This window comes from Pogonomyrmex barbatus, unplaced genomic scaffold (assembly GCF_055798465.1).
Source record: "Pogonomyrmex barbatus isolate J1 unplaced genomic scaffold, ASM5579846v1 scaffold5, whole genome shotgun sequence".
NCBI lineage: Eukaryota > Metazoa > Arthropoda > Insecta > Hymenoptera > Formicidae > Pogonomyrmex > Pogonomyrmex barbatus.
Window position 1 is genome coordinate 3,663,062 of NW_028297149.1, and position 9,063 is coordinate 3,672,124.

A 9,063-nucleotide genomic window follows, 5' to 3' on the forward strand; every position below is an offset into this window, starting at 1 on the left:
TGACGCTAAGCTGTTCTGCAAGCTCCTTTTCAGTTTTTGCGCAGAGTTTATATCCAGCAGTGCTGGTAATTCGTCCGTTTCAATCTTTTGAGGGCGTCCAGCACGCGGTTCATCTTCAAGACTGAAATCTCCTTAGCGAAATTTTTGATACCATCTTTTACATGTAGTATGACTTACAGCGTTCTCTCCATATGCAGCATAAATAATTGCAGTGGCTTCAGCAGCATTTTTCTTCAGATGAAACGCGAAGTAGATGGAAAATCGAATATGCTCTTTTGTTATTGCCATCGTGAACATTACTGATTTTTAAGGTTATGTGCATCAAACGCCAAACCGTATGGCATGTTAGAAGGCCAAAGTCTGTCAACGCTTTAAAACCGCAAAAGGGCGGGAAGGCATATAAAATTTAAATTGTTATTTCGGTTATATGAAATCTAAAGCTCAGAACTTTTTTGTACACCTAATATTATTAAAGAAATTATTGTTATTATTAAAACAAGGAAAAAGATTTTATGGCTAACAGAATCTCAAAAATCATGTCCTGCTACCAAATTATATACGAGGGAACACAAACAGAATAATTCCACCAACTGCTCTTCTGGCCTGGAGGCCGGGGGGCGTTGGTTGCCCTTTACTGCAGGCGACGCAGGCTCTGGCCGGCGCGAAGTCGCCGATGATCCGGGATGAGTTGGTGCCGGGGTGTCCCGCTGTCCTCCTGCCGGTGAGAAATCCGCTCGGCGCTGGTCCTGGCGGCAGCAGGGGTAGGTCTCCCCGCGGTGATGGCTGCCAGCAGGTTGCTCGGGCACGGGCGGATGCGGCTACAAGGTCGGCGGCGGTGAAGAGGCGGTCCCGACGTGGTCCTGGTCCCGGGGCGGCGTACTCCGGTGGCGTCTCTGCGGTGTGGCGCTCCTCCGGTGACGGAGAAAACGGCGCGATCGGTTGCCTCTCGGCGGGTGTGCTAAAAGTCACGTCCAACGGCGTGTACGGCCGCTGAAGAGAACTCAGGCGAGAGGAGGCACGGCGTGCGCGGCCGCGTCGGAGGGTAGAAGAAATCCTCGATGGCGTGCGCGGCCACTGAGGGGGAATACGACCAATAGTGATCGGTAACGCCGGCCTTGTAAAAAGGGCCGTATATTGACCGCAAACGGTCAGTCCTCAGTGCTAGCTTAAGTCGTGCGCGGGCTCCAGTGCGCACTGAGGTGGTAATGCTAAGCAGTGCTGGCCGCTCTTATATAGCGTCAAAGACGAATTCCGCGCACGAGTGGATGATCAAACGGTTGGCCATCTCGTGGCGCGTGGATCACTCCCGTGCGCGGGTCCACAGTGTCGGCGCGCGGCAGCGCGCGGCGGCGCGCGCCTGTGCGCTTGTCGATGGGCCAGAGTGGCGGTGACCGCCACAACTTTTAAAAACATAACACAACAACAAGACACAATGTCGTGCTGTTAATAATTTATCTTTCATTGCCATTGTGAAATGTTACGGATATCATAGCAATATGAAAAAATTTTGAAAATGAATTTATTTCAGATAGCAAGAATATTATTAGATAACTTTATTGCTCCCTTTGGGGATACAAAAATCTGCATTATTCTTTACAATCTTTATTTCGTTCGTCGTCAGTCATCCTATAAACTTAACCTACTTAATTATATTTACATATCTAGTTACTATAACCTATTTTCTCTCTCTACATCGCATTCTCTCTCTCTCTCTCTCTCTCTCTCTCTCTCCGTTTTAAGGGACTTTCGTTTCCGTTCACAAACTCCTTCCATCTAGATCCACTCACATCTTACATTCTTCCCTTCTTCCCCTTATCCTCTCCCATTTCTGTTCCTTCTGCCTCTTCTTATCTCTTTCCTCTAAGTCCTCCAACTTTACCCCTTTTCTACCTTTTGCTTCTCCCAATCTCTTACCTCCATTCCTCTATCTCTGAAAAATTATCCCCTTTCCCTTTCCCGAAAAATTGTCCCTTTTCTTTTTCCCTTCCCTTCTCTCTCTCTTTCATTTCCTCAACATAGCTGTGCTAGCACACTTCTGCTCCCCTCCTCCAACCTTCTTTCATATCCCTCCGCCCTTTTTCCCGTCCTGCCCCTCATCAGCTCCCTCAACTCCTCTCTCTCTAAATACTCTGGCGTTTTTCCTTCCATTCCCAGCCCCAATCTCAAGTATCTCTCAATACCTTCCCTCTCCTTCCATCCCCAGATTTCCACCCCATACCCCGCCACTATCCACTAATCTGTCAAAGAGCCAAATTCTTCTTTTCTAGTCCTGCCTAAATCTCCTCTTCCCAATTCCCCACACTTGTCCCATCACCGTTGCTGCTTTTGTCACTCTATCCTTAACCTGCGCCTCCTGCCCTCCGTTCCTCTGTAATTTATATCCCAGGTATTTAAATTCTTTTACCTTCTCTATTCTTTTTCTTCTCTATCTCCAATTCGCCCTCACCATTCTTTCCCCCTCTCCCTAAACCTCAACACCTTCGTCTTTTCCACATTAAGCTCCAGTCTCTTCCTACTCAAATACCCTTCTAGCCTCTCTATCATACTCCTCATCTCCCCTTCCCCCTTCGCTAATAATACTATATCGTCCGTATACGCTAACGTATATACCTTACCTTCTCCCAATTTTATTCCTCCCCGCCTAATATTTCCCATTTTCTCATCTAGATCTGCTATCAATCAATTAAACAGAGTTGGGCTCAAGGGACAACCTTGCCTCAACCCTCTCGCCGTCCAGAACGCCTTTTCTAATTCCTCACCTATCCTTACCCTACTCTTCGTCTGTCTCACTAACTCCTTCACCCTCTCTATTAAACCCTCCATGATCCCCCTCTCTCTCATCGCCCTTAATGACATCCGCCTGTTCACCGAATCGAATGCTGCCCTTAAATCTACAAATAACACCACCACCTTCCCTTTCCTTCCCTCTATCTGTTTATTTATTAAATAGTTCAACACATATATGTTGTCTATCGTAGACATCCCTTTCCTAAACCCTGTTTGATTCGATAGCAACACTCCCTTCTCCTCCATATCTTTTCTTATTCTTCCGCCATGCCTCTGCGTAAATTTTATATAATGCCAGCATTATCGTTACCCCTCTGTAATCCTCCACTACTTTCCCCTGCCCCCTCTTCCTCACCGGCATCATTATCCCCTCCCTCTACATCTCCGGCCAACCTTTCCCTCTCCATACCCTATTGCATACCCATCTTATCCAGTCCTCCATATCCCTTCTGCCATACTTCCATACTGCTTCCGGTAATTCGTCTATCCTCATCGTCTCCCCTTCATTCAACTTCCTTATTACTCTATTAATCTCCCGTCTCTCTAACTCTCTTTCTTCCACTCCTCTTTCAACACTACTCTCCCTTCCACTCCACCTAACAAGCTTTTAAAATATTCCCCCTACTCCTCCACCTTTATCTACCTGTTAATCCCTCTCCATCTCTTCCTCTCCCTGTTGATCACATTTGTCCCTCTGTTCTTGTCTCCTCTGCCTCCCTTTCCCACCTTACAATCTGTCTAATCCTATGTCTTACATTCCTCACTGCTTCTTCTAAGCCACCTTCCATCAATATTTCTCCCTTTATCTCTCTTCTAAATTTCCCTCTTCCCTCCTCATTCCATCTCCCCCTACATATTCTTCTCCCTCCACTTTTCCCATTTCTCTTTCTCCCCTTACTTCCTCTCAGCTTAACTACCAACAGTTGGCGATCCGACTCCGCACAATCTTTTATTTCCAAGCTTATCACCTCTTTTCTTGACCCCTTCTCCACCAAAACGTCTATCACTGATTTCCCTCTTCCCCATGTGTACGTTCAGCTCCCTTCCTTATCTCTCTTCACTCCTCCATTCCTCCAAAATTGATCAACCTCTCTCCCCCCATTCATTATTCTTCCCCATCCATTATTCTACCAACCATCCTACCTATCCATCTACCTATCCATCCTTCCTTCCTTATTCATCTTCTTATCTTTCGACCTCCTCCCTTCTTCCTCCTCTTCCTCACTTCCTCTTCTCCCTCCCTCTTCCCCTGTTCTTGCATTGAAATCCCCCCCCCAATTATTGTTCTCATCTCGTCTCTTTTTCCTTCTACCGAATCAGCCAACTCCTCCAATTTCCTCTCCATGTCTCCCTTAATATATACTTCTATTACTCTCCAGCTATTTTTTATTTTACCCATTATTATCTCTTCCACCTCTCTCCCTCTCTTCTCCTCCTGCTCCGCGATATCTTTCCTAATCCCCAGAATCATTCCTCCCAACGCCCTCGCTTTCTTACTCTCCCTCTTCGCTGTCTGTATCTTTCACATGTATCCATCCGATAATTTCCTTCTCACCGCTTCTCCTTCATCCAAGTTTCCATCAGGACTATTACTTCCCACTCCCCCAGTTTTCTCCAAAATTCCCTATCCTTATTACCTAATCCTGCCACATTCCAAAAACTTATCATTATACCCTTCTCTCTTTTTTCCTTCCCTCCTTCCCCAACCTCCTCTTTCCTCCTGCCTTTCTCCCTGACTCTATCCTTCCCTTTCTTTCTCGTCCCCCTCCAATTCCTCCCATCCCACATCATCTTTTACTCCCTTTCCCCTCTTCCCTTTATTCCAGTATTCTCCCAACCCTTTCTTCTTTTTTTCGCCTGTCTTATCCTTCTCCTCCCTATCCTCTGCCTCTTTCTCCTTATCGCTTTTTTTCCTCTTCCCATTCCCACCTCTTTAACTCCAATTCTATTTTTCTGATTCTTTCCTTCATCTCCTTTTTTTCCCTTGCCCACTTCTCCTCCCTCTCTTTTATTTCCTTTCTCATCCTTTCCATCTCTATCTTTACTAATTCCTTCTGCTCCCTTGCCATCTCCTTTATCTCCTCCCTCATTCCCTCTCTCATCTCTTCTGCCAATCCTCTGATTAATTCTTTCACTTCCTTATTCTGATCCCCTTTCGTCGGCGATCTTACCATCTTATTACTTTTTTTGAAAACCTCTTTCTCGTTTTCTTCTGTCGAGCCTTCTCCTAATAATTCCCTCTTCCTTTTCGCTTGCTCTTCCATACTCTCTCCTACACTGTCATATCTATCTCGTCTCAGTCTTTGCATCTCTTATCTCTCTATCTTATTTTTCTTACGGTGGCGCTGCTGCCACCCTTTACACTCACCTCTTCCTCCTTTCTTCCTCTTTATCTTCTCTATGCGCTCCGACCTGTCTTATCCCTTCTCGTCCATTCGATCTCCACACTAATCTCAATCATTCTATCCTTTTCCCTGTTACCTCTCTGCCCTTTGTCCTATTGCCCTTCCAATCCCTTGCCCTCTATTCCACTCCCTCTCTCTTCCTCTTCACTCCACCACCCACTCTCTCACTCCAACACACTTATTGCCTCTTTTCATTCTCTCACACCGATCTTTTGTCTAATTTCTAACCGCTCGGAAACGGAAGTCAGTAAGATTATTCTTATTATTATTTTATTATTCTTTTATTTTTAAAATCCACGGGTAAGGTAGAATATTTATAATTACTTTATAAAACAAAACTCTTGTTTTTCTTTTTTATATTGCTATTACCCGTGACATTTCATATGGCAATGAAAAATAAATAAATAACAGCACGATATTGTGTCTTGCTGTTGTGTTATGTTTTTGAAAGTAAAAAAAAAATGCCTCGACTGTTTGAGAATTATCTTAATTATTATAAACATTTTGGGACGATGAGCGATGTATCGATAACCTATACCGCGATTCGTTTAAGTTTATATCACAGAGTTTACCGACTAGTTTTTGATATTCTCATTATCAAACGAGTTCTTGAAATGCGTCACGAGTGAAACACTAGATGAGCCGACATACCTTTAAAGTTTGAGAGCAGTCTGAGTTGAACTGTATTTCACGAATCTTAGAGAGATTATATTAATGCCCTCCAAGCGAGCAAGCCCAAATCCGAGAAACGAGATCACGGATTCACTCACCAGCCACGTGAACATCATGTAGTGAGCACGATGTAGTTTTACAAGAGTCCGGCAGCACTCTCGGTCACTGTCATTGACTTTGGGTAAGCGCTCTTGAGAGCAAAGCTGTCCTTTTATGGTATTATTACTATATGCATGAGTCATGATAGCCAAGCACTACTTCGAGCGATATGCGATATGCATAATGGCCGAAATGAAAGTGATCTAATGAGAGAGCGCACTAGAAAAGGAGGCCATGAGCGCTCCCAAATGCGTCCAATTTCGGACGATCATGCATAATACTGCCATCTAAGAAAAAAACACCTGCGCTTGACTTTCATCGAAAATATAAGCTCATTTTCGAACATTTCGCTCGCCATTAGCAAGTTTTTGCTGTTGTTGATCTTCGGGATGAGCGGGCAAAGGTGCGAGCTTGGCGATGGATCAAGTGAGTATTGTGGTGGCAGTTTCCGTGGACAGAACTGAAGATCCAATCTTGATGATGTTTGATGGGTGATGCCACTTGGAAATAAATTGTTGACGTTGTAACTAGTGTGCCAACCCCATTGGGACCAGAATTGTTGAACTCGTTGTTGAATGAGTTGCCACCTAGACCTTGAAAAGGATAGATTAAGTAGAGATGATTCGAGAATTGAGTTGAGAGAAGATTCAATGAGAAAATGTCCAGGAGTTAGAGCAGAGACGTCTTCAGAGTCATCACTGAGCGGATCAAGTTCGAAAATTAAGAATGGCTTCTATCTGAGTGAGAAAGATTGAGAATTCTGCATAGGTAAGCAGAGTGTCTCCAATTGTCCGTCCAATTGTCGAAGATGGAATTGTGATAGATTTCACAACAGTTTTTCACTTGCCACTTATATGTGGCGATGCTGGAGCGTTGAATTTCCAATTGGTACTGTTTGCTGAGATAAATGAAGTGATGACCTTGTGTTCTGCTGAGTTGTCGATGAAAAGTTTCTTGAGAGCCGAATCTTGATGAAGTTGGTTCCGCAGTCTGAGTAAAGAGTATGAGTTACTCCTCTTCTTGAGACAAAGCTTCTATAAGTAGCTAGGAAACCTTCCGTTGAGTAGTCGCTGACTTCTAGATAAGTTGCAGACGTTGCGAGATACACAGACACACAGATCCAGCCCTTGTATGTTTTAAAACCTCGTCCCTTCCAAGCTTTGAGCTGCACTGATATTGTGTAATTCACTTCTGTATGTAGGAAGGCACGTGAGGGAGTCACTTTTGCAAGAGGGAGCTGATCGATGAGCTGACATGCGCGAATTTCTCTGAGTTGTCGAGCATTGACCATACATTTAAGTACATGAGATTTTACTGGAGTTCTTCCACCAATTATCCCGTAAGTCTGACGGGTGGCAAGCGTCAGTTGCGTGCCATGGAGAGTGGCCTTATGAGCGTCGTCGATAATGAGAGATGAGAGCTGAGAATAAGGTGGCAGGATTGCTGGATGCCTTTCTTAATGACCGAATGAGAGTTCATTGAGTCTTCTTCCAACACGAATACCTTGATCATCGATGAATGCCGTCAATCTGGAGAAGGCATGAGTTGATGATAGTTGAGTTCAATATCTTGCGTGAAAACAATGATAGCTGGAGGAGAGCTGAGCTTTTGCTTGAGCCTGCATATGAGACTGGAACATAGTGCTGTGAGCCTAAGCAATTTATTGAGTGACGAGTACCTGTACTTTAAGTCCCATTGATATGCTGATGCTGAGGCAGCAAGCAATGCGAGCTATGTTAATGAGTCTTGGAGAAAGTTCTGGCCAAAACTCTTGAGCCTGAGTAAGCCATTAAGATCCAGTTCACCACAATGAATGAGCAATAAATTGATCAGTCGAAACATCTCGAGAAGCGCAATCTGCTGGATACATAGAGCCAGGAACGTGGCGCCAGAATTTGGAATCGATAATTGTTGGATTTGGACTATTCTTTTCCTGAAGTAATCTTTCCAACGAGATGCATAAGATTTGATCTATATGAGAGTGACTTGAGAATCTGTCCATAAATGAGTTGAATTTACCTTGAGCTTAAGTATGGCTTGAACATGAGATATGAGCTTCATGAGTAACAGTACTGCAGCAAGCTTTAACCTGGGGATGGTTAGTTTCTTGAGCGGAGCAACTTTCGTTTTTTAGCATAAGCGACGTCACAGAGTCAGTGGACGGTGAGCGGACAGTCAAATAAATGACTGCTGCCATGGCAAGTTGAGATGCATCAGAAAATCATGAAGTTCCACCCTCGCTCCATGTATTAAGCCATTGTGGAACTGAGACGCTAATTAGCGATCTGAGCTCGGCTCTTATTGTCGACCATTTAGAGCTGAGAAGGACCGATGGATCATCCTAGCTCAGATCGTGCAACGAGAGTTCTTGTAAGAGCATATTTGCCTTAATAACGACCGGAGAGAGAAAACCGAGGAGGTCGAATATCTATGCCACAAATAAGATGAGATGTTTCGTGAGTTTACTTGGCTGATCACTAAACTTGGATGAGAAAATGAATTTATCTTCTGGAGAAAGCCAACTTAATCCGAGTAATTTGGTCGTGTAGTCGTCAAGAGTTAGTGTTGACTTTGATGAGGTGTAGGGTGAGACTGTTGAGAGTAATAATTCTGGATTTGTTGCATGTCATTTTGTGAATAGAAACTGCCCGCGTTGCATAAGCCTATTACTTGTTGAGTGATAGAAATGAATTGGTCAATTGTATCTACACCTCCGAATATATCATCCACGTATCGACCATGGGTGAATGATGGTATAGCAAGCGGGAATGAATGTCCCTCATCTTCCATCAGTTGAAGAAGAGCCTGAGTTGCTAAAATGGAGCAGCTTTTGTTCCATACGTAACCGTAGTGAGCTGGAAAAGGACTCCATTGAACTTATTATCTATCCAGAGGTCGAAGACTCCAATCTTCTGGATGAATTCTCACTTGTCAATACATCTTAGTGATGTTAGTCGCAACCATGTGCCGATGATGACGAATTCAGAAAACGTCCGTGGTATTGAGTAGCAAATTTGCCCCGTGTGCATGATTGAGGCAAATAATAAGGAAAATGAGGAGAAGAGCACTTCGACGAAAAGCCACTCAAGACTTTCATCCC

At 44.3% G+C, this 9,063-nt stretch overlaps 1 pseudogene; it reads right to left on the bottom strand.

The window, feature by feature from the left end:
- Positions 1-1,284: 1,284 nt before the first annotated feature.
- LOC148935348 (uncharacterized) lies at positions 1,285-5,970 on the bottom strand (annotated as a pseudogene).
- Positions 5,971-9,063: the final 3,093 nt, after the last annotated feature.